A 26931-nucleotide genomic window follows, 5' to 3' on the forward strand; every position below is an offset into this window, starting at 1 on the left:
TGAAGAGGTAGTATTTGTCAAGAATTTAGTGCAGGGTCTGGTACACAGTGGGTGTTAAATACATGTTAGAGTATTAGCACATGTGTGTGGGGAATGGTCTACTGCAGCTTTTCTCAAACTTTCTGGGCTCAGCACATCTTAACAGGCAAATAAAGGACACTCAGATATAAACTTCAGATAAACAATAAAGTAATTTTTTTTAGTATAAATATGCCCCAAATGTTGCATGGATACTTAAAATATTATTTGTTGTTTATCTGAAAGTCAAATTTAACTAACACAACAGTGTTAATCAACTATACTTAAGTATAAAATAAAAATTAACAGAAATTAACTGGGATCTGCATTTTTATTTGCTGAATCTGGCAACCCTGTCTTTACGTTCTTAAGAATTATTGAGGAACCCAGAGTGCTCTTGTTTATGTGGATTGTATCTGTAACTATTTACCACATTAGAAATTCAAGCTAAGAAATTAAAAATATTTATTAAGTACTTCAAAAATAGTTGGAATTTCTTATGTTAACATAAATAACATTTTATGAAAAACTGTATTTCAAAAAAAATAGATGCTAGAAAGCACATCATATTTTTGCAAATCTCTTTAATTACTGGCTTGATAGAAGTCAACTGTATTCTTATATCTGCTTCTGCCTTCAATCTGGTGAAATATGTTATTTTTATTGAAGTAAATAAAGAACACTCAGCTTCACAAAGATATGTAGTTGGAAAAGAGAGGGGTGTTTTGATATACCTCTCAGGTAGTTGAGAACATTCTTCTTTGCTACCAAAGCCAAACCTTAAAGAGATAGTTTCTTAAAGATTGGTGTGTAGTATGGAATCTGAAACCATATCAGTGAAGTTTTTATACTCATGTTAAAATCCACTGGTTTACTTGTGCTATGGATGGATCTTTTATTATGCGTGATTCTGTAACATTATGAATTGGTCATTTAGAAAATACTGGTTTACTGAGTTGTGAAGATCATTGAAATATTGACACATTTCATTATATACTATCATTAAAAATCACATTTACTAATATCACAACTAATTTCATCAGAAAAGCATTTAACATGGCAAGCTATTAAGCTCATGGTGGTGAATGTAAGTTCTCCAAAAATTTAACTTTTGCCTGAAAGCTCCAATTTTATCATTGGAGACAAATACTGTTAGTTGTGTTCTTTGAAGTGACAGGCACATTTCATTTGTCTTTCCAGAAAGTATCTACTGAATACCCCATATCTGGATAACCATAGTTTAGCCGTCAGTCATTCTTTAAGTAAAAACAGTGTTCTGTGACATAAGCAGCTGTAGTCCGCCCTGTGACTGTCACACACGTGACTGTTCTTGAGTCTATGGTCATGATTAAGTATGCAGCAAGCGTGTTTTCTGCGTGCCTCCCATTTCCTCACACAGAATATTTAAAAAGGTATATGCTCAAGAGTCAAGATGTATTAAATAATGGAATTAATATTTTCCTGCTTCAGGTACATTCAAAAAAATAATGAAGACAACTTCTCGTGCCTGCTAATAGAAAAATGCTGTGATTGCTAGCTGTTGCCGCTGTCTTCTTTTGTGCTGAGGTACCAGCAGTTTTACCCTCTGCTGCCTTTTCAGCATTGGTGCAAATGTCCACACAGTGGAAAAATACAGAAGTATTAGTGTTATTATGAAAATTGTTTTGACTTTGCAGACCTCCGAAAGGGTCTCCCAGGGGATCCAGGGACCTCACTTTGAGAACCTTCTGGTCCCAGTAAAGCTGTTAATGTCCCAGTGAAAGACAGTGATGGCCTGTGTGTTGATTCATCATGTGTCCCCCGCATCTGTTCCAACATCTCCTTCCATAAGCAGTTTGGAAAAACACCAGGGACTGTTGGGACCTTTCTTAGGGTTTGATTTAGGCTGGGCTGGGTGACCAGAACTTTCTAAGGCTGCCTTCAGGATGCTCTCGGACACCCTCTCCAGAAAACTGAAGGGGCTTGAACGAGTCAGGGGAGGAAAGACCTCTCCAGGATTCTGCGAGACTTACTCGCTCCAAATAAAACATTCTCCTCTTGCTGCTTCCTCCTTCTTATCACTAGTGTCAGAGAGAACTCAAAACCCCTTTCAGAATCTGGAACCATCTTGCAGACCAAATACATGCTAGATTCAGATATATCTAAGCTAGAGGTGGGCCTCTGGAACGACAGACGCTCTGGTGAAAGAGCAGAGAGAGGCTGATTTTTCTGCCCTAACAGAACTTGGCAGTTAGAAGTACCAGGGGGACACCCGCATGCTGACATACCCAAAACAATAGCACAAAACCCAACTTAGAATTGCATGGCTGGAAGTGGGAAAATGCTATTATCAAATATTTATATTGCCTGGAAGGCACAGTTCTTTCTCAGGGACAAAGAATTTATCCTCTGAGCAGCATGAGGTGAAATATTTGAATACAATAGAACGCCAAGGACTATATGACACAGGGAATTTTAACACAGCCCACAGTGTTTAAAGTCAAATATCAAATTTGTGGCCGTAGGAAAAAAATGAACAGAAAGGCTTACTTGAAGTGGGGAAATCCATACTATCCATATCTCAGTTTTTGTGGTCAACTGAGATCCTCATGGGAAATAGATGGGGAGACAGTGGAAACAGTGTCAGACTTTATTTTTTTGGACTCCAAAATCACTGCAGATGGTGACTGCAGCCATGAAAATTAAAAGACGCTTATTCCTTGAAAGGAAAATTATGACCAACCTAGATAGCATATTAAAAAGCAGACATTACTTTGCCAACAAAGGTCCATCTAGTCAAGGCTATGGTTTTTCCAGTGGTCATGTATGGGTGTGAGAGTTGGACGGTGAAGAAAGCTGAGCGCCGAAGAACTGATGCTTTTGAACTGTGGTGTTGGAGAAGCCTCTTGAGAGTCCCTCGGACTGCAAGGAGATCCAACCAGTCCATCCTAAAGGAGATCAGTCCTGGGTGTTCATTGGAAGGACTGATGCTGAAGCTGAAACTCCAATACTTTGGCCATCTGATGCGAAGAGTTGACTCACTGGAAAAGACCCTGATGCTGGGAGGGATTGGGGGCAGGAGGAGAAGGGGACGACAGAGGATGAGATGGCTGGATGGTATCACCGACTCGATGGACATGAGTTTGAGTAAACTCCAGGAGTTGGTGATGGACAGGGAGGCCTGGTGTGCTGCGATTCATGGGGTTGCAGACAGTTGGACACGACTGAGCGACTGAACTGAACTGAACTGAGATCCTCGATAGTAGAGTCTGTCCATAGATTTCAAAGTGAGCAGGACAGATTGTCTTGGGGTGGAAGGTGAAAAGAAGGATTGGGGAACCCAAGGAAAAGGAGTAGAAAAACAGGACCAAACGTGTTCTTGTAGAGCCTGGAAAGCATGCACAGGTGACTGGATTTGAGCAACAGATCCTCCCTGGAGCCAGGGTCCTTGTGGCAGGAGAGTGGCTCAGATGAAGAGCAATGACTGGATTGGATCTCCTCTGATTCTCAGCTCTGCCCTTATCAGCTAAGAGCATGCCCTGGGGCAGATTCTCTGAACCTGTCTCCTCCTCCTCTGTTAGATTAAATTAAATGAGATTGTAGATCAATCAGTTCAGTTCAGCCACTCAGTCGTGTCCAACCCTTGGTGACCCCATGGAATGCAGCAGGCCAGGCTTCCCTGTCCGTCACCAGGATTGTTTATCAGGTAACCGGTAATTGTCCTTCAGTCGCTGATTCGTGTCCAATTCTTTGAGACCCCGTGGCCTGCAGCATGCCAGGATTCCCTGTCTGGCATTTAATCATTGGTTCTTGTTTCATGGCATGATTTGATGGTTAATTTATTTGCCACCTTATCAATATAATCCACTTTTCTCATCCTCTTGGAATACAGAACAAAACACAGCTACTACATCAAAACCCTAAACTCTCAAGTCATTCCTGGAGTCATACCTGGAGTTTACTCCATTAGGCACTGCTTTGGGTTCTGATATTGTCTTCACACTTTTTTTCCTTCAGAATTCAATTATGTTCTTTAACCATAAGCACTGGACAGCATGCTAAGGATGCAGAGGGGGCTCCTTTTACGGTCTAGAAAGTGGTTGACATGTGCGTGGATATGTGGTACCACGTGGCTTGGGTACCCAAGAGAGGTACTCATGAAGAGAAAGACTCCTATGAAGTGAATAATTATTCCCCAGTTGTGTGGGTTTGTCATTTTGCAGATTTGTTCCTCTTTGGTTTGCTTAAAGGGAGGTGGGCTGTGGGAGTCAAGTGAGATAGACCCCCCACCCTGCCCCCCAAATAGGATAAGAATTTGATGAGCCCAGAGGGAGGAAGATGAGAATATGCCAGAATTAGCAGGGAGACTCAGTCACACCATGTGGAGAATTTGAGGCTCTGAGAAGAGGCGTATCTGAGGGCGGGGAATTGGGTGGTCCTGGCCGCAAAGGAGGGAGAAACCCTGGCCTGTCAGGAAAGTCCAGCGTCAGCCTCGTGACCTAGAGCCAGCTGTTGAACCTTTCCGGTCTCTCTTCAGTAGCATCTGGATGATAGCACATCCGTTTCACTCCCTCACCAGCTTGTTTATCACATAAAATAAAAGAAGAGAGAGGGTGAGAGGAGTGATTGATGTCCACACACACATCATCTCTCTGTCGAGGAGTCGGGCAAAAAAGGAAGGGTAGAAAGGGGGATAGGAAAGAGAAAATGAGAAAAAAAAATAAGAGAGAGAGAGCAGGAACGGGGAAGGGAGGCGAGCACGCAGGTATCTGTGTTAGAGGGCAAGATGAATTCAAGAGGAGAGATGTTGTGAAAGCGCAGGCCTAGCAGCCTGGGCTGGAGGCCGCGGAGGTCGGCTCACCACGCCTCTGGGAGGCAGATAACCGGCCTTCAGGATACCCACCCAAGGCGGATTAGTCACAGCCCTAACCTGAGGCATCTGTAATACTGAGGAAACTGAAAACAAGGTAGGACCAACCTATAGAGGTAAGGGGTGGGGGAGAGAAAATGGACAACTAGCTTGAAAATGCTTTGAAAATGTCTATATGCCATTTTCTGCGCTCCCAGATGAAGAGGGCTGGCAGTTCTTTGGGTAAATCTTTCCTGGTTTTAGACATTTTTCTTTTACAGATGAGGAAAACAGGCTCAGAGAGGTTAAGTGATTTGTTCAAGGTCACACAGCTGGTGTGCCCAAAAGCCTTGATCGCAATTCCCTGTTCAGTTTTCTTTCTACCCCACTGGAGATCCTAAAGGTATGAAATGAAGAATTCTAGGTATTCCTGGGGACTCCGGTGGGGGTGGGGACTAGAGAATGGGTTTTCTTATTTGCCTAACCTGGCCGTGTGTGAGATTCCAAAGCCAAAGTCAATTCCTTCTCTCCACGGCCTTGGTCTCTTTTTATGGAGTCGGCGCGACGGTCACGGGATAATTCTGTTTTCTCATTTCTCAACTCCAAGAGCAGGTAGGTGCGCGCTGCCCACGGGAGCTCCCGACTTCATCGAGGTACATGTGTGTTGTGGATGATCCCCGGGTGCTCTCTCTTTATCGTGTTAACCCTGGTGGTACCAAGAGGCACCTGACTTGGGTATGCTAATAATTCAGTGCCAGGCAGTTTCTGTTATCCTCCAGTTGTAATTGTTAACTTGAATGGAATGCAAAACTTCTGGTTTGGAGCAGAGTTGGTTTTTAACTGTGAATTTCTTGAAGGGTATGGAAAATGGGAAGTACGTTTTATTTTGTGTGGAAGATGGTTTCTGTAAAGCTTTTTTGGCGTCCGCTTTGCTCTGAAAATTAGAAATACGTAGTACCTGTTTAGATGTGGCAGTCTCTACAGTCACTCGTGACCTCTACCCTTTACTAACTCTTGCCTTTGACACTTTTTCATTTTAACAAGCCAAGACTTGCTTGGGGATTAGAACAATGAGCTTATCATAATGAGGCTTAAAAAAAAACAAAAAACAAAAAACCCACACAAAACTCCAAGTTCGTATCTGCGAGCCCTTCCTGCTAGCCCACCCCCACCCCTTGGAAGTTTGGGATTTTCTTTTCCCCCTTAAGGGGAAGTGTGGAAATAGAGCCCGCCTGTTCATTTGCATTACTGCACATCACATCACACGATATCTTTTCGAGCATTATATTGTGCTCTCTCAATGGTGTTTGCTCTGAGGGTGGGACGCAAGGCTGTTTAGTGTCTCGTAAAACATTTACCAGAAGCACTGAGCCAGGGTTTTGAAGGGCATTCCGTTGCCAGAGTGTGGGAGGAGAGAGCCAGCAGGGGAAAGGGAGCACCAGGTGTTCGGCAGGTACTGGTTTCAGACTTTAGTTTTTATACATGTTTAAAATGTTGGGTTACATACGTGTTCCTTCTGCTGAACGGGCGGGCACGGGGAGGAAGGGGGCCAAAGAACTGCTTTGCAAACCGTGTTTTCCTGTGGCTCGCAGTCCCTGGATAATTGTGATCTTCAGGTTCGGCTGAATGTTGTTTTCGGTTTTAGTCCAGGGACGTGTGTGTCACACAGAAGGAGGTAAAATCTACCTGCGCTTGAGGTTTCCTTCCCCACGGCCTGAATCAGAACTCAGCGTTTGCTTTAGCAAAGAATTCGGAACCAGGTGCAGTGTTCCTAGGAGGCAACGTGTAACCTTGTGATTTGCGTCTCTTTATACCCCGTGACTCACTCCCTGAAAAGCTTTTGCTAAATGGTGGCTTGGGTTTTGTGAAAATACTCTTAAACTTTCTCTCTTACCCACTCCTTGCCCCGATGAAAGGTCAGCTTGAAAGACTGTTCCTACCCTCAAATTTTTGTTTTTAGAACACAGTTGCTAGGAATAACTTTATACCCTGGTCATACATAGTTTTGGAGAAACAAATGACTCAATGCTTCTTGGGAATGCTAAGTATTTTACCTTTTTTTTTCCTTTTGTAGAAAACATGAGCGTCTATGATAAAACTAGAGCCATAATCAAATGTTTACATTTGATCAAGTGTAATAATGATATCCTGGACACAGATACTTGGAACTGTGTTACTAGTGGTTAAAACTCAAAGAGTCGGTAGGAAAATCTAGAAAAAGGGTAACTCCAGAAGGTGACTAATGGCCAGTTCCTGGGAAAAGAAGTTGCTGGATGGTATTTGCAATGTAACAAGCATGTGGAATCTTTAGTCTGTTTTTATTTTATGGCAGGAAACCTAATCATAAAGACGGTACTGAAGTTAACATTAAACCTCAAGCATGTGGTTGTTCAGTTGCTCAGTCACATCCAACTCTTTGCGACCCCATGGACTGTAGCACTGATTATGAAGGAACATTATTAGCGTACTCTTTCCACCGGTGACGCTAGCAGTCAGAAGCTGAGAGTCTTTCTTCTGACAGGTTCCCAGTCATTGCAAAATGGTTGAAATAAACGATGGTTTCAAAATTAGAGGAAACTTCCTTCATGGGAAAAAGTTCAGTGTGGCTTTGTGTATTTAGGCAAATAGGACTAAATCTACAATTTCGAAGGGCCGAAGACATCAGTTCACCCGAGGGAAAGCAGATTTGATTGTTTTTATATGCGTGTCAGAAAACTGAATTTTATGTTGAGTCATTTCACTACCCCGACCACTGTAAGTTTATGTAACTTGCCACAAGTATATTACCTTTTTCTTATCTCTCTTTTCAAATTTTGAAACAGAGGTAGGAATACTTGCTGTTTACTTCTCCGTCGCATAGACGCACCTTGATTGCTTAAGGGTATGTCAAACTTTTGACCTTCAATGTTGTTAATACTGCAGAAATCCAAAATAGATCCTGACCAGTGAAGAAACTCATGCATTAATTCCACTGTGTCTCAGGTAGATGGATAGAGTTTTATGTCTGAAATTTCATCAGAGGAACAGGAAGACTGGAAAGAAGTCTAAAAATAAATCATTTCCAGATATTTGCCATTCCCTGTTTCCCACTATTTCATTGGGAAAATCCTACGCAGTGAGTTCCTTTGTTTGCTTATTTAAAATCAGAAGTCCCAAAGCTCTGTATGAAACTGTAAGAAACTAAGATCAACAAAGTCTACATTTCCATCTCTCTTTAGGAGTTCTTGCAGTTATTGGGCAGTTTGTGAATGGATCCACTCAGATGTCAAATTAAACTCTGGATACACTGGCCCCTATCTCTGGCACTTAAAACTTTGCTGCTACTCCATGTGATATGTTAATAGTACCAGGCTGGCTTTATCAGGCGTCTGTGTGTTAGTTGCTCAGTCGTGTCTGACTCTGCAAACCCACAGGAGGTAGCCTGCCAGGCCCCTCTGTCCATGGGATTCTCCAGGCAAGAATACTGGAGTGGATTGCCATTCCCTTCACCAGAGGATCTTCCTGACCCAGGGATCGAACCCCGGTCTCCTGCATTGCAGGCAGATTCCTTACCATTTGAGCTACAGGGAAATCCTTATCAGGCAGATATTTGGGTAAAGTCTCTCCACAAAGATTTTGTCATCTGCTCCTTCTCTCCTTTAGACAGCAAGCTCTTGGTTTGTAATATGTCATGAAGGTGAAATCTCTAGGGACAGTAATTGGCCCCCAAATTAGGTGGCGGTTTGCAACATGCAGGAATGCCCAAGGAGTCAGGGTTGTCTTGGCTTGCTTGGACAGAGCTGTCACGAAAAAGGTGTGGGTGAGTAACACCCACCTTTCAAGATTTTTGGGTGACTGTGCCAGGACTTGGGATCAGAACTATCAGGCAGACTAGGGGAATTATCATAAAGACATGGGCTATTTGGGGCTGGTTTTGTTTTGGTAAAAACTGAATTTGTATAGGTTAGTCGAGCAATGATTAAAAATCCTTCACTTGGGACTTCCTTGGCAGTTCAGTGGTTAAGACTTCTGCTGACTGGGACACAGGTTCGATCCCTGATTGCAGAACTAAGATCCCATGTGCCCACAGTGGGGCCAAAAAAATAAGGAGAAAGAAATCCTTGTCTAGTAACACAAGGTCTTAAGTAAGGCAACAAACAGTCCTTACAGCATTCAAAAAATTCAGGCCATTAAGTCCATCAGGGCCTCACTCTGTGCCTACTCGCTTTTGGTTTAGAATTCCTGTTTTCTTAATGCACAATGAATCAGAACTCTTCTTTGTTGGCTAATGATCAATCATCCATTCATTCAACAAATGCTTACTAAGATCTCATTCTAGGCTAGGTTGTTACCTCTCAGTTCTTAAATGTCATTTCTTCAAGGTGACCTTCCTAAACCCCCTAAATTAGGTCCTATCCCTTTAAGATAGTCATCACACTAGTTTTATACTTGCCTCCTCTGCCAAAGAGTAAGTCCCCCTTACGTCATGAATTGTGACTGTCTTATTCTTCACTCTATGTTCAGTGCTTAGCACATATTGGGCATTCTAAAAACAGGTACCAAATGAATGAATGAATGAAAGCAGAGGATAAGGACCAGGATGGTTAGAGGCAGGCACAGAGCAATGAAAAACAGCCCCTGAAGCCATCCTTTCATTTCAGCCCAGCTCAACCATATAAACTTCTAAGGATAGCCTTGGTTCACCAAGGAAAATGTGCTCAGTAACATTTGTTTAAGATAACACTGAGGACCACAAATCATTTTGTATAAAGATTTTCTTCCAAGAAAGTAATAGTTTTCTAACTTAAGTAGATATATTCAACTATTTGGAAATTTTAATATATAAAGTTCTTTATTCCTACAGTTATTTCCTACCAGTGAAAAAAATTGAGCACTTACACAAAATGCAAAAAGAGCCTAGAACAATGCGATAAGGGAGAAGCTTCTATGTAATGAGATTAAGTCAAACAAGTGCTTTGAAAAATATTATTTTAAATATTATTTATTGAAGTATAACATAAAGGCAGTCAAATGAACAACTCTTAAGTATACAGCTTGAGTTTTTACGTATCCCTGTGTAACCACCAATCTTAGTTCAAAGTATGGGGCTCTTTCAGTGTCTCAGAAGGCTCCCTGGGCTTCTCCTCCCTGCCACCCACCCACCCTGCTCCAGGTAACCATTATTCCGACTTCTATCGCCACACGTTATCTGTTTTTTTTTTTAATAATTTTTGTTTATCTATTTATGGCTGTGCTGGGTCTTTGCTGCTGCGAGGGCCTTTTTCTAGTCCTGGCGAGTGTGGAGCTCCTCTCTAGATGGGGGTGTACAGGCTTCTCATTGCGGAGCACAGCCTCAAGAGTTGTGGCATGTGGGTTTAGTCGCTCCGCGACATGTGCGATCTTCTGGAGTGAGGGATCAAACCCATGTCTCCTTCATTGGCAGGCAGATTCTCTACCGCTGAGCCACCAGGAAAGTCCCTACATTCGCTGTTCTTGAGCTCCATAAAAGTGGAATCACATATCTGTGTTCTTCTGTGTCTGGCTCCTTTCACTCAGCATTGATTTGTGTATCTGTAATGTATTCCTTCACTGATGCATAGTATCTCTTTGTAAGAATGCACCACAGTTTCATAAATTGGGCACGCGGAGATTAAAAACATGACTCTATGAGCTGAAAATTATTCCATGTGTGCCAGCCCTTTAAAGTTGCATGATCTCATAAAAGGTGGGTTGGAAATGTTATCAACTTGAAAAGGTGGAAAAAGAGAAGTCCTTCTGGGAGTAGATTTATTAAGTACTCTGCAGGAGCTGTGCATTTAACTGAAACCATTACCCTAGGAGGGGACAGCCATCGTTTGCAGATGAGGAAGCTGAGCCTGAGAAGAGTCTCCTAACTGCACAATCGGTCTTCACACCCAAGCCGTTGGTTACGGCAGCGAGCAGTGCTGCCCTGGCCATGACCATGCCCTGGATTTTGAGGCTGTGCTACCTCATTAACGAAGACTCAGCATTTATACAGTAGCACAGACCTGTCTCTGGTCAGAAAGCTGGCAATTGACCTGATTTTTCTTAATTCGATTTCTCTATCTTTCCCTTCAGAGTTTTTCTTGCTTTGAAAAGAGGTCTCCCCTTGTATATTTTTCATTCTGACTTTTGTTTATGAATAATTTTTTGTGGCTTATGATTTTTTTCAGATGCATATCTGAATCTAAATTCTATTCAGCAAACTACTGAGGGTTTTGTTTTTTTTCCTTTCTTTTTTTTTTTAAATAAAGATCAGTTATTTTCTTTCTTTTTTTCTAAATTTTGGCCATGCCACACCCAGTCCACACTAGGGAGAGCACTGAATCCTAACCACTAGTTCAGTTCAGTTCCGTCACTCAGTCATGTCTGACTCTTTGCGACCCCATGGACTGCAGGATACCAGGCTTCCCTGTATACCACCAACTTACAGAGTTTACTCAAACTCATGTCCATTGACCACTGGACCACCAGGGAATTACATAAGTTCAGGTTTCAGTATCTGTGCATAAAGAAATGTTCAATCACTATAAGAAAGGTAGATGAATTTCAAGTCAGAATTGGCAAGAAATTTCCTGGGAGGCAAAAGTCACATTTTTCATTGTGGGGTTTGAAGTGCTTTAAATTCTAACTCCCAGAAGGGTCTATATGTCAAAGTCTCTGACTCAATTGATCATGTTGGAAATGAACAAAATTTCTAAATTTCCTCTCCTTAGTGCCTTTCTTTATTTTCACCCTACAAGTATAAGCATTCACAGTCTCATTCTTCAAAAGTTACCAGAAACTTGCTCAGAATGCCCTTCGGTCAGAATAACAAAAGAGAGAATATACCTTTTAGATTTTTTTTTTGAGTTGGGAATGAAAGAGGTTGTGTTTTTAATTTTGCATTAATATTGGAAGGCATATCAGTGTGATCAGGTCACCATTTCAGTGAGGCCACAGGTAAGCAGTCCTGTATGCCCAGGGAGAGACAGAAGAATACCCTGACTGTCACAGTCAAACATTTTGAGTCACTTCTAGAAAAAGCAAGAGATGCCCAGATTCTTTGCTTCAAAGGCATCATTATTTTCACAGTAGAAAGCGCCTTCCATATGGGATGCTTGAACATCAAAGATTTGATTTGATTCTTTTTAATTTTATGAACAATCACAGCACCAATATCTTGTGTTTTACACTTAAGAAAATACTTTCCCAAATAGTTTTATACTTACCTTTAAAGAAAAATTTCTGAGATGTAACATCTACATGTTTTGTATATGAGGAAGCTGAAATAGAGAATCTGTCACACACCTAGTTTGTGAAAGAGGAGACATTCAGATTTTCTGCCTGCATGTGCCGCCACCCAGGCAGTATTTGGTGAACTGCATAAGCCATTAAAATCTGCTCTTTCAAGACATTCTTTGGTCTGTGATGACTGCTCAAGCCATACCATTTGATCACACACATACCATGTGCCAGGCATTGCACTGGCTGCTATATGTATATCATCCCCAGTTCTTGAAATTTCAAGCTAGGACTCATTAACCATTTTGCAAATGGAGAAACTGAGTCACTGAGCTCAAGAACCTTGAATAAAGCCACATTTTTAGTAAATGCTGAAATCTGCCCTCACACTCAGATTAGCTTGACCCCCAAGTCCATTCAGTTTCCTCATGCCATCCTGACTCTCATCAGAAAAAAAAAGTCTTTCATCTTCTCAATTACAAGTGAGGCAAGTGCAGGAGCCCTAAAACTGTTGACACGTCTTAACTCATCTCAATATACCTTCCTGACAAGTGGGCATTTTCTTTAGAACTAAACAAAGACATGTACTGGGTTGGATTCCGTTTTTAAAAAGGTTGTTTTTGCGTTTTTTTTTAACTCTTGGAGCTGTAAGAAAACCAGATTAGGTTGCCATGCTATCAGGTTTTGTGTGCTGTCCTCACTTCATCAGTGAGATTGGGAGACCCCGATGGGGAAGCTGGAAGATTCTTCTTTGGAGATTGGTCCATGTGATGATTCTCAAGATCTCGCTAATTCTCAAGATTATTGTGTTCTAAACAACAATTCCATGATGGAAAATTGGAAAGAAGTGTTCAAAGCTACAGCTTATTTCTCTCCATCAAAGTTATTGTTTACCTTCACCAAAGAACCGAGTCTTGCAATAGAAGCATGTGGTTTCCAGCACCTAAGACAACTATAATGTGGCTGCAGGTAGAATTGTCTCCAAGACAATGAGTCAGCCAGAAAGATACCTCAGACGCCAGTTGGGTACAAGAAAACACCGTCCTGAGGTTAACCTCCTGCTGATGTCCTTCGTGATAAAAGAAGAGCCAGCCAGCTTCCCTAGTGGCTCAGATGGTAAAGAATCCACCTGCAGTGCGGGAGTCTTGAGTTTGATCTCTGAGTTGGGAAGAGCCCCTGGAGGAGGTCATGGCAGCCCACTCCAGTGTTCTTGCCTGGAGAATCCCCATGGACAGAGGGCTAACAGGCTACAGTCTGTGGGGTCGCGGAGAGTTGGACACAGCTGAGCGACTGAGCGCGGCCAGTAGCTCTGCTTTCCCAGTGCACTGGCTTTCTCTGTGCAGCGTTTTTACTTTCTCAGCAAATTTACCAACCTCTAGCAGTTACTGTCGGAGAAGGCAATGGCACCCCACTCCAGTACTCTTGCCTGGAAAATCCCACAGACGGAGGAGCCTGGTGGGCTGCAGTCCATGGGGTCGCTAAAAGTCGGACACGACTGAGCGACTTCACTTTCACTTTTCACTTTCATGCATTGGAGGAGGAAATGGCAACCCACTCCAGTGTTCTTGCCTGGAGAATCCCAGGGATGGGGGAGCCTGGTGGGCTGGGGTCTATGGGGTCGCACAGAGTCGGACACAACTGAAGCGACTTAGCAGCAACAGCAGTTACTGTTAGGATTAATTGAGATAACATGAAGTCTATAAAAGTATCTGGCACATCACAGGGAATCTTAGTTTGCCTTCGTCCCAAAGAGGATTCCCTGGAAGGAAGTTGGCACACATGAATGGAACTGGACTCTTACTTAATAGTGAATTCAATAGGTTGAACATTGTCACGTGTGACATTTTTCCCCCTTAAGGATTGTGAAACCTCCCCATTTAAATTTGCCATTGTTGAAGTAAGCTTGATCTCTGTGTCAATCACAAATGCAAACTTTGAGTAGAAATGAAACAAAGGATTTTTATTCTACTCTAATTAAATGGCTTCTTATAAGAAAGCTGTAAGATATGCCCACTCTTTCATTTTTTAATAAAGAATATTAGAGAAGTTCTTAGGCACAGAGCCTGTTCTTGTTTGAATGGATATGTCAGGGAAAGTAAGATCATATAATGAAGGTGTTAAACACATGGGCATCTGCACGCATTGAAAATGATTGAATATAATCCCATTCATAAATATGACCCTGGGTGGGAAAAAATCTGGAGAAGGAGGAGATGGAAACCATATTCTTGTATTACGGTATTCTTGCCTGGAAAATCCCATGGACAGAGGAGCCTGGTGGGCTACAGTCCATGGGGTCGCAAAGAGCTGGACACGACTATCTGAGCATGGAGAAGTTAATATGGTAAGGGCTTTATTTGCTGCTCAGAAGAATAGATGTTTTCATTGGAATTTTAAAATGATATACTTTGTAGAAAATGTCAGGTTCTGGGGGAGTGCGGTGGAAAGAACACTGACCGAGAACCATGGACTTGGCTTATTCCTGGGCCTTCTTCCATTTAGTCTGTGACTTCGAGAAACTTCTCCACGCTCCTGCTATCTCATCTGTGGTGCCGGCACACGTTGTATGCTTCCCAGGAGCATTCTGCTGTCTGTGTGCAGTGAAAAGCTTTGTTTTGCTTTTAATTCTAGGAAATAGCACTGATTTGGATATATTATACTGTTATTCTGTAGAGAAATATCAGAAGATCCTGGTTTATGAAGTTCAGTCCAACTCTTCTTCATCTTCGCCATAATAAAAATTAAAGGACTCTTCTTATTCTGAAAAATAAAAAGACAACAAATGACCTCTTTCATTTTTGTAATTTGCCTTCAGAAGTTAACAGTCCTTTGCCTTTCCTGAGCTCTTCTTTGGTAAAGCACCTGCCATTTACAGATATTTCACACGTGGGCTATTTCTGGGTCACATAAAAGTGATGACCAAAATAAGAAATGTGAGTGGAATGTGAACAAATTAAGTTAATGATGAAGATTTTGGGTGGGGAAGGATTTTCAACGCAGAGAAGTAATTCAGTATAATTTTATTAATTCATTGTTCTATTCACAAGGCCTTATCATGGACTCTGAGAAGTCAAACAACAGAAAAAAGGAACGATAGAGCAGTACTGGTATATACCATAAGGAAGAAAATCAGTATCACAGATAACCTGCAAATTAAAACAGTGATGTACCATTTTCCTTCCATGAAAGAATCCAGCTTACTTAGGCCTGTCTGGTGGCCACACAAAGACACATATTTGGTATGACCTCATAGGAAAACAGTTTGGCAGTATGTATCGGGAACCTTAGAAATGTTTAATCTAGTTATGCTTAATCTTAATCTAGAAATGCTTAATCTAATTCCATGGATGGTACTCTGTTTGAAAAAAATAATATAGAGGAATAGAGAAGAATAACACTGAAGAATCCAAATTCCCGCTCATGATGGATTTACAGTTTTACACTTAATTATCCATATTTCCAACTCATATCCTCTTTCTTCCCTATGGCTTTTCATAAGAAATCATCCATCCCAGACTGTATGTCTGTGGGGCAGGGGTGGGGTGGTGGGTGGTTTCTGTGTTTTCCATGGTGAACACTGATTTTTTGTGGGTAATCAGAAGCAGCATTTGAAAATATTGTTTCTAAAAATCACTGAAATTCAAAGTCTGCTATCAGAGCCACAAGTCAAATATAGGAAACAGGGTCCAAGGTGAAGGGAGCAGAAAGCAGTGACCTTGGGAAGAAAGATTTTTGACCTTCCAGTTATACGCTGCTAGTAAGCCTTTCAAAGTCTTGACCCCTCTGAGTCTTTTCGGAATGTTAGGGACCGGTGTTACCTGTGCCCACAGCTCTCCTCCACTAGTTCCTCCCCTAAAGTCCAGCCTGCAATTCACTTTTCGTGAACGATCTGCCTCCGTGATCTGGAGGAAGCCTTCTCCTTCCAATTCCTGTCGCCCACTGTCGCCCACTCGCAGCCACCAAGCCCTCTGCAGACCCCACCTGTCTGTAGCCTCCGCCCTCCCTGCCCAGTGCAGACCCGTCGTACTTCCGTTACATTTGTTCTTTCCTCTGATTTAGGCTCTGATTTCAAGGCTTTGTAGTTCTCATTTCAAAGACAGGAAGTGAAAAAAAGAAAACAGGGACGATATGAAGCATGGACTTTAGTCACCAGTTCTGTGATGAAACACTGCCCTCGGTCTGCTTAACCAAATTCAACTGTTTTCAAGTACGTGTCTTTGAACAGTGACTGGTTTTCACACACACTCATTAACCTCGCTCCCCGCCTTTTCTTCCCCGCCTCCCCATCAGAGAGATGGGAAAAACATGGGCTTAGCCAGGTCATTCATTTCATTTCTCAACAACACTTGGAGCATCCAAATCCACTTCCTCATTCATACTTGACTTCTCCTCAATTCAGACCAGGCTCATTCATCGAATGAAGTGCTGTTCTTTTCTGAACAAAATAACAAGGGCCAATCTAAAAAATATCCTGTGGAAAATAACCTCAACATGATTACAATACACCAGGCAATTTGTCCAACTCGACAGACCCACCCAAACGATCAACGTCAAGTTTAGATTATGCTCAAATTAAGACAGGAGTGTTTCCTTGCTTTTATTTTACTCATCATCATAAATGAAACCATCGTCTGATCTCTTATGCACATTTGGCCTCCAAATTAAGCCTTCAGTCACCTAGACCTCTTGTTTTATATGGCTGCTATTTTTTTAATTTATTTATATTATTTTTGACTGTGCTGGGTCTTCGTTGCTGTGAGGGCTTTTCTCCAGTTGCGGCGAGTGTGGTCTACTCCCTAGTTGCGATTTGCGGGCTTCTCATTGCCGTGGCTTCTTTTGTTTCGGAGAACAGGCTCCAGGGCACTGGGGCTTCAGTAGTTGCAGCTCATGGGCTCTAGAGCACGGGCTTAGTTGCTCCGCAGTATGTGAGATCTTCCCAGATCAGGGATCAAACCTGTGTTTTCTGTTTGTGAGTCTTTCTGTTTTGTAAATAAGTTCATTTGTATCATTTTTGTAGATTCTGTACGTAAGTGATATCACTGGGGAGCTGTGTGACCCCATCAGCAGTGGATGGTGTGTACTGTACCCCTGAGCCAGGGAGTGCATGGCCACAGGGCTGGGGGGCTTTGGCCCTCGGGCCCCAGAGGCGACTCTGGGCCTGGTCTCACCACTGAAGAGGTGAATTAGAAGTCCTTCCCCAAGAGTGCTCCTGGTTTTCTTTTTTAAGTCTAAAGGTAGAGATTAGAGATAAAGGAATACTGCCATCTTTTGTCAATTTCCCTTTTTTTGTAATACTCAAAGTTCAGTTCAGTTCAGTCGCTCAGTCGTGTCCGACTCCTTGCAACCCCATGAACTGTAGCACGCCAGGCCTCCCTGTCCATCACCAACTCCCGGAGTTTACCCAAACTCATGTCCATCGAGTCGGTGATGTCATCCAACCATCTCATCTTCTGTCGTCCCCTTCTCCTCCTGCCCCCAATCCCTCCCAGCATCAGGGTCTTTTCCAATGAGTGAGCTCTTCAAATCAGGTGGCCAATGTATTGGAGTTTCAGCTTCAGCATCAGTCCTTTCAATGAACATCCAGGACTGATCTCCTTTAGGATGGACTGGTAGGATCTCCTTGCAGTCCAAGGGACTCTAAAGAGGCTTCTCCAACACCACAGTTCAAAAGCATCAATTCTTTGGTGCTCAGCTTTCTTTATAGTCCAACTCTCACATCCATACATGACCACTGGAAAAACCATAGCCTTGCTAGATGGACCTTTGTTGACAAAGTAATGTCTCTGCTTTTTAATATGCTGTCTAGGTTGGTCATAACTTTCCTTCCAAGGAATAAGTGTCTTTTAATTTCATGGCTGCAATCACCATCTGCAGTGATTTTGGAGCCCAAAAATATAAAGTCAGCCACTGTTTCCACTGTTTCCCCATCTATTTGCCATGAAGTGATGGGACCAGATGCTATGATCTTAGTTTTCTGAATGTGGAGCTTTAAGCCAACTTTTTCACTCTCCTCTTTCACTTTCATCAAGAGGCTTTTTAGTTCTTCCCTTTCTGCCATAAGGGTGGTATCATCTGCATATCTGAGGTTATTGATATTTCTCCCTGCAGTCTTGATTCCAGCTTGTGCTTCTTCCAGCCCAGCGTTTCTCATGATGTACTCTGCATATAAGTTAAATAAGCAGGGTGACAATAAATGGCTTGACGTACTCCTTTTCCTATTTGGAACCAGTCTGTTGTTCCATGTCCAGTTCTAACTGTTGCTTCCTGACCTGCATATAGGTTTCTCAAGAGGCAGGTCAGGTGTTCTGGTATTCCTATGTCTTTCAGAATTTTCCACAGTGTATTGTGATCCACACAGTTAAAGGCTTTGGCATAGTCAATAAAGCAGAAATAGATGTTTTTCTGGAACTCTCTTGCTAATACTCAAATAAACTCAAATAATTCAAAAAATTATGTGCACTAGTTGTCTTGATAATTTCTTTTAACAGTTAATTTCTTCATTAAGGCTTTGAACAAGGCCCTCAGAGAATGCTTGTTTTAAGTCTCTTTTTTTTAAACCAACATTTTATTATTTTATTTTTATTATTTCAAACATAGGGCACATTTGGATCTTACAGGGAACACCTGCAGACCCAAAACTTAGATTCTGCCATTAGGGTTTACTGTACTTGTTTTGTCATTATCTACCCCTCAATCCATTCCTCCATCCATGTATTCTTTGTAGTTTTTTGATGGTCTTCAAAAATAAAGTGCTAAACATCAGCATACTTAACCTGAGTCACTTCATTAACTAACATTCAATACTTGCTTTCAGTTTTTTAAGATAAAACTTGCATATAAAGAAATACAGCAATCTTAGGTGTATATTTGCTGCGCTTTAACAAAAGCGTACCCTGGTATAACCCAAACCCCTATCGTGATAAAGACGTACCATCACCCCAGAGGGTTCTCTTCGTGCCCCCTCCAATTTGCTGGCCCTCCCCCTCCCACCCAGAGTCAACCCCTGATGTGATTTTTTCCCTACCATATATTAGTTTTGCCTATTTTAGAATTTCGTATAAGTAGAATTTACTTGGCATGTATTCTTCTGTGTAAGACTCTTTTCAACCAGCATGTTTTATGCTAAGATCTATGCTCATGAGCTAGTGAGCCGTGTTGTTGCATGTATGTGATGTAACTGAGCAGTATTCCATGTATGACTGCATCACAGTTTATCAATTCTCTTATTGATAAATAACAGACATTTTAGGCTATTTTAAATGACACTGCTATAAGCATGCTTGTACAAGACTTTGTGGACATACGTTGTTATTTCTCTTGGATAAATACCTCGGAGTAACGAATAATACTAAATAGTAGTAATAATAAAATTTGTAACAGGATATTAACATATAGCACAATTTATTATTAACCTTCATTATTATGATGTTAAGGACTTCACCTAAGTAGAAAAACTCACAGTGTTCAATTGTGAAGAGCAATTCCATGAACACAGTGTTTTGCCAGTAAATTGGAGCTTTGAAGGGATGTGGTTGTAAGGACACTAGCGAGCTTTTGAGCTAAAGGGAAATAAGTATCACAGTGTCACTTGAGTTGTGAGTTGATTTTACATGAACTTTGGGTTAGGAGAAAGGAAATCTGACCTTTAGTCCTAGGCTTACCACTAACTAGTAGTCGCTTTTTCATTTTGAGAAATAATCCAGTCACCAAGAGGAAATGAAGGGTTGAGCTAGATGTACTGTAAGGCGTGGTTCAAGTCATTCAACATTTCTCAGATATGTGCTAAGCTTTGAGGGCACAGTTAGGAATAAGACATATCTTTTGGACTTCCAGTTGTTCACAATGTAGGAGCACTAGATGGTGTTCTGTAGCTGGAAAGTGTCTGTGGTATCACTGATTAATTGTGTACCTCCTCTTGGGCAAAGCACAATATAGTCAATGGATGAATGAATGAATGAATAGAAGCAAAACCCCCAACCTTAAGAACATTGTAATGTTGCTAAAATTGCTATGGTTATCTCTGTGTCTACAACCAGCTGTAATATAAAGCAGAATATGCTGTCTGCTATAATAAAGACTCAGTGTTCTTGGGGAACAGTGGAGGAATGACTAATAAGATGTGATTCTGAAGATGTGAACTGCTTCCTCGTAGAGTCTTTTTTAAAAAATATTTATTTATTCATTTGGTTACATTGGGCCCGCAGGCTCCAAAGTGCTCGGGCTCAGTAGTTGTGGCACGCAGGCTTCGTTGTCCCTTGACAGGTGGAATCTTAGTTCCCCAACCAAGGATGGAACCTGCATCCCCTGAATTGCAAGGTGGATTCTTAACCATTGGACCATCAGGGAAGTCCCCCTCATAGAGTCTTTAGGAAGAAGAGAGTCACGTTTCTGATTTAGGAAAACTTCTCCATCTATTTCCATGTACCAGAAAATATAAATAAATGATGCATTTTGGAATCTAAAAGCCCTCTTGGTAGTGTATAAGACCCATATGCTGTGGATCTTGGCCTTCCCTGGCGGCTCAGATGGTAAAGAATCTGCCTGCAATGCGGGCAAGCTGGGTTCGATCCCTGGGTTGGGAAGATCCCCTGGAGGAGGGCATGGCAACCCACTCCAGTATTCTTGCCTGGAAAATCCCATGGACAGAAGAGCCTGGCGGGTCGCAAAGAGTTGGACACGACTGAGCAATTCAGCACAGCACACTGTGGATCTTCAGTTTCACCCTTTCTAATTTATTTTTGAATGATTGTGTGGGGTTTTGTTTTTCTGTTTGAGGTAGGCTTTCTCCCTGAATTTTGCATTTCAGTCCTCCCCTCCCCATTTATGTATTCATTCAAAACAAGTATTTACTGAGTACCTACTATTAACATGAGATATGAGGTAATCATGCCATAGGGAGGTAACTGAACGGCACCTATCTGAAGCTGTCTGTTAAGATCTGCTCCACTTTGTAAAGGGACCAAATTGCAGTCACATTTGTATGTTGTGTTAGAAATGAAAACCTCTGTGTGTGTGTGTGTGCCTTATGTTTTCTAACAATCAGAAGCTATTATGTCAACAGTTTTAATAGAATACTATGCTATAGTTTGCTTTCCAAGGATCCCTAAGGGGAATCTCCAGATTTACCAGTAATTTAAGCATTTTTCAGGAAAAGGAATTTAAAGAAGCATCAATTTTAGGTAACTATGATTTTAGGGATATGTATTGCTAGGTTTGCTACTGATATATGGCCCAAATCAATTGTGCATTCACCAAACTAAGCAAAACCAGCTTGCTCAACAAAGTTGATTCACATTGCAAATGGGCATTAGAGTTTGGAAGGTAGGCTGGTAACAGATCTTGACGTTTGTCTCTTTCTAGAATTAGAGAATTTTTTTCTTTTAAAATATTTTTTTTATGGCTGCACTGGGTCTTCATTGCCGTGCACAGGCTTTCTCTAGTTGTGGCAAAAAAGGAGCTCCTCTCTCGTTTCGGTGAGCCGGCTTCTCATTGCAGTGGCCCTTCTTATTGCTGAGCACGGGCTCTAGAGCGTATGGGCTTCAGTAGCAGCTGCACAAGGACTTAGTTGCCCTCGGCATGTGCGATCTTATTTCCCAGACGAGGGATCAAATCTGTGTCCCCTGCACTGGCATGTGGATTATTAACCACTGGATTACCAGAGATGGCCCTATCTATCTATCATCTGTCTATTGACTTGGATGTGCCAGGTCTTAGTTGTGACACCCAAGACCTTTAGTTAAAGCATGTGGGATCTTAGTTCCCTGACCAGGGATTCAGCCTGGACTCCATGCATTGGCAGGTGTATCCTTAACCACTGCATCACCAGGGAAGTCCCAAGAATTAGAGAAATTTTTTTAAAATAATAAGCATTAACAGTTTATAAAATGAAGAAAACTTATTTTGAATATATATATATATATTTCTCTGAGTTTTCACCAGTTTTTAAATAGTCATATTTGCACATGTGGTAGAATATTAGAAGAATACCAATTTTGGATTAAAGACATGAAGACAAGGGGCTATCTTTATAATGGAGAGAGGGCCAGCTTGGACTGGGGTCTCTGTGCTAATTATTTGCTGTGTAATAAATTCCTTTACCACTATATTTCTCCATTTCTTGTGCTGAAATTGGGAATGTACTGTGTACTTTCCAAGGTGGTTGCAAATGTTAGAGATGACGTCTGTAACGTGCTGGGTACAAACTGATACACAGTAAAGACGCTAGAACTGATAGCTTTAATTATCTGCTTGTGCAGAAGCATTGTTACTGGTCATTTTGGTTTTAGCCCAAATTGCCCAGCATAATGGCAACTGTTGGATAAAGAGTTTGTTTGGATGTCGGTAGAGAGGAGTGGTTTTGACTTTGGCCACATATGAAAATCACCAAGAAGAGCTTTTAAAAGTGACAGAGGGCTAGGAACCTCCACAAATTCTAGTTTTTGTTTTTTTTTTTTTAAAGATCTCCAGCCAAGGGTGTTCATCCAAGGTTGACGTATAATAGTCTAGACCGAGGGATAGTTTAGAAGCCATGGTTTCTGCTGATAGCCCTGCTTTGCACTCTAGATAAACAGATATATTGAGTGAGCCCCTATTTAGCCCACGCAGGTGCTGATCTGCTTCAACCCTTGTTGAAAATTCTCTTACGGATTCTCCACAGCTTGCTGTAAAAGTTACTTCCCACAAGGTTTTGTTCTTTATTCTTATCTGTCCTCTCTGACTTTTTTTCTAAGAGGGAAGCAGGAGAAGGAAGATAAAATAAAAGGAAATAGAAAATGAGGAGGATTGTTTCTGTTCCTTTTTTTTTTTTGATAGATAAAAAGTAGATTTGTTAAAAAAAAAAAAGTAGATTTGTTGAGAGAGAGACACACTCCACAGTGTGGGCCATCTTGGAAGGTGAGAGGCCTGGTTCTGTTCCTTTGAGTGATTCCAGTTAACGCTGCTCAGGACAGCAGGCACAGAACTGGAGGCGACAGGCAACAGAGTCTTTAAGGGACTACACATCAGTAGCATTTGAGTGTAAATAACTGGAAAAGAATTCTCTCCAGGAATATGAGAATTTTCTATTAGGACAGAGAGAGAAGCCCCGAGACCTGACGACCACTTTTCACAAAGGAAATTCCAGAAGACACCTTCTTTATTGGAATTCAGTTCAGTTCAGTTCAGTCGCTCAGTCGTGTCCGACTCTTTGCGACCCCATGAACTGCAGCACGCCAGGCCTCCCTGTCCATCACCAACTCCCGGAGTTTACCCGCGAGTTGGACTCAACTCATGTCCATTGAGTCGGTGATGCCATCCAACCATCTCATCCTCTGTCATCCTCTTCTCCTCCTGCCCTCAATGTTTCCCAGCATCAGGGTCTTTTCAAATGAGTCAGTTCTGCACATCAGGTGGCCAACGTATTGGAGTTTCAGCTTCAGCATCAGTCCTTCCAATGAACACTCAGGACTGATCTCCTTTAGGATGGACTGGTTGGATCTCCTTGCAGTCCAAGGGACTCTCTAGAGTCTTCTCCAACACCACAGTTCCAAAACCATCAATTCTTCTGCGCTCAGCTTTCTTTATAGTCCAACTCGCACATCCATACATGACTACTGGAAAAACCATAGCTTTGACTAGATGGACCTTTGTTGACAAAGTAATGTCTCTGCTTTTTAATATGCTGTCTAGCTTGGTCATAACTTTCCTTCCAAGGAGTAAGCGTCTTTTAATTTCATGGCTGCAATCACCATCTGCAGTGATTCTGGAAGCCAAAAAAATAAAGTCAGCCACTGTTTCCACTGTTTCCCAATCTATTTGCCATGAAGTGATGGGCCTGGATGCCATGATTTTAGTTTTCTGAATGTTGAGCTTTAAGCCAACTTTTTCACTCTCGTCTTTCACTTTCATCAAGAGGCTCTTTAGTTCTTCCCTTTCTGCCATAAGGATGGTGTCATCTGCATTTCTGAGGTTATTGCTATTTCTCCTGGCAATCTTGATTCCAGCTTGTGCTTCTTCCAGCCCAGCGTTTCTCATGATGTACTCTGCATATGAGTTAAATAAGCAGGGTGACAGTATACAGCCTTGACGTACTCCTTTTCCTATTTGGAAACAATCTGTTGTTCCATGTCCAGTTCTAACTGTTGCTTCCTGATCTGCATATAGGTTTCTCAAGAGGCAGGTCAGGTGGTCTGGTATTCCCATCTCTTGAAGAATTTTCCACAGTTTATTGTGATCCAGACAGTCAAAGGCTTTGGCATAGTCAATAAAGCAGAAATAGATGTTTTTCTGGAACTCTCTTGCTTTTTTGATGATCCAATCAGTGTTGGCACTTTGATCTCTGGTTCCCTTGCCTTTTCTAAATCCACCTTGAACATCTGGAAGTTCACGGTTCACGTGTTGCTGAAGCCTGGCTTGGAGAATTTTGAGCATTACTTTACTAGCATGTGAGATGAGTGCAATTGTGTGGTAGTTTGGGCACTGCCTTTTTTTGGGATTGGAATGAAATCCTATCCTTGGTTAATTTTCTGTTTGAATGTCAGCATTTCTCTTCTGAGATACATTAGCACCACTCTTCTGTTATACAAAACAATGAAACGCCCTTTTCAATAGGGGCAAAAAGGCATAAAGTAAAATTTTACTAAAAGAATTGAGAAAGGAATAATAAAAGCTTTTTACAAGACCTGGAGAGTACATTTGTTGAACTGTAAAAATGAGAGAGAAGAGTGAATTGGGGTTAGGTGAGAGTACTGGGTGACCTTGGTTACCCCATCCCATGATAATACATACTGGGGAGGAGAGCTGCAGTGAGACCCTTTGCCATTTAAAAATTCATTTGGTTGCAAGTGACAGAAATCCAATCCCAAGTAGCTTAAGGAATCAATCAGTGAATATACCAAATTAAAATCACTTGAAATTACATATATACATATATATTTACTTAGCTGGAAATTCTAAGGAGGTAGAACGTGACTGGATCAGAGGAGTCGAAAGAGGTCATCAGGATTGTTTTTCTCCCTCACTCTCTCAGGCTGTTGTCCTGTGTGTGGGCTTTTTAGTTTCAGCTTTCTCATATCCGAAAGGACTCCGATTCAGCAGCACAGAGGCACACCTGGATCTGCCCCTGAGTCCTGGGCCCTGGAGGGCCCGTTGCCGGGAGACGGGGAAGGGTGGGCGGGCAGGAGAAAGTAGGTGTCTGCTGTGCTTGGGGGCTCCCCTCCTCTGTGCTGGCCCTCCGCTGACTCCCACATCTTATGCCCCAGACGCCACAGTTGAATTACACCACCTTCCTTGCACTAGCATGGATTTCCTGATTATTAGGGTTGTTTCTCTATGTAGCTGAGACTCTGATAACTGCTGGAGGTTTTATCATTTCAGCAAGATTTCACTCTGAGAACAGTGAGTACTTGACTTGTCCATATTGAGAAATTTTTATCATTTCTCCCCGCCCCCCACCCCCCACCAAGTGAAAGCCTATTTGCAAATGTCTAGTTCTAGAAATTGGCATAAGAGTACAGATCCGATTGGGAAGGAACCAGTATTATGAGCATTATCTCTCTGCTTTGTTTCAAGAGCAGGAAAACCTCCTGAATAACCCTTGTCAGAGAATAGATACAGCATGCTATTCTGTCAACACTGCAATTATTAAGGATTTGTTTTCTCTTAGTCATTTGTAAGCTTGTGGTAGTTTCAATTTTATCTTTCTCTTCCCTGGTACCACATAGTAGGGAATCAAAAAATACGTACTGAATGATTGAAGAGTCTGGAATTTTTGAATGATTTTCCTGAATTTGGCCAAATTAGAATTAGGTTAAAATTCATAATATTACCCCCAAACACCCACATTTATTTGTTATTTCTTTGATTATTATAATAATATCTTTCTAGTTATATTTATAAGCAAGAAGAAATAAAACATTGATGCCCACCTTTCTTCAGTTAAATTAAGCCCCTGGAGAAGGAAATAGCAACCCACTCCAGTACTCTTGCCTGGGAAGTCTCATGGACAGAGGAGCCTGGCAGTCTTTAGGGGTCACAAAAGAGTCAGACATGACTTAGTGACTAAAACAAGAACAGTAACAGGCTGGAACAGTGAACAGTCCTTTCCAGTTTCTTATCTCTCTTAACAAAACTTTAAAAATTTTTTCTTGTATGTTCCTAGCACCTTTTGTGGAGAAGGAACTTCACACACTTTGACACTTGCTGTGTACCAAGTGTCCTGTGGACACACTGTCTAATTGAAATCCCACAGCCACACCACAAAGCCTTCCTCTTTCTCAACTCCCTCCTTCCTGATGTCATCTGTCGTGGCATTTATCACACTGTATTGCAGTAATTATTTGCTTCTTTTCTTTGTCTCCTACTAAACTATGAGTTTGTCAGCTGCAGAGTCTGTCTTATTCAGGTATGTATTCTCAGTACCCAGCACACAGTGGGAACTCTGGAAATATTTTTTAACAATTTTGGTATTGTGTACTCTTTATTTTACAAATTAACATCCAAGGTTACTAGGTAGAAAGCGATTAAGGTTAGTTTTTGAGAAAGAATCTGCCTGCCAGTGCAGGAGATGCGAAGATATGGGTTTGATCCCTGGGTCAGGAAGATCCCCTGGAGAAGGGAATGGCAACCCACTCCAATGTTCTTGCCTGGGAAATCCCATGGACTGAGGAATCTGACAGGCCACAGTTCAGGGGGTCATAAAGAGTCGGACACGACTGAGCATGCACACACATACCAGACTCGAAGGCTTATTTTCTTTATGCTAACCCACTCTGGGTTGTTAGGAAGGTTGGCTGGAGTGAGGAAGCTGATTGAGGAGGGGAAGTATAAGGGGATGATGAAGAGAGTATTCATTTCTCTTGGGTATATACTATGGAGTGGAATTG

The 26931-nt window shown here is 41.8% G+C and overlaps 1 protein-coding gene across 11 annotated transcripts in view; it reads left to right on the forward strand.

The window, feature by feature from the left end:
• RBM47 (RNA binding motif protein 47) overlaps positions 1–26931 on the forward strand; it is a 174854-nt gene that overhangs the window by 86422 nt on the left and 61501 nt on the right. The window contains exon 1 of one of the 11 annotated variants that reach the window (XM_043438781.1): positions 5227–5249. The exons of 9 other annotated variants lie outside the window; for them this stretch is intronic. The gene's annotated coding sequence lies outside the window, so the exon portion shown is untranslated. Of the gene's footprint in view, positions 1–5226; positions 5250–6229; positions 6300–26931 lie in introns of those variants that run through there. One more of the 11 variants, XM_043438780.1, reaches the window with a different exon arrangement.

The sequence above is a fragment of the Cervus canadensis genome, chromosome 19 (genome assembly GCF_019320065.1).
Source record: "Cervus canadensis isolate Bull #8, Minnesota chromosome 19, ASM1932006v1, whole genome shotgun sequence".
In the NCBI taxonomy this organism is placed as follows: domain Eukaryota; kingdom Metazoa; phylum Chordata; class Mammalia; order Artiodactyla; family Cervidae; genus Cervus; species Cervus canadensis.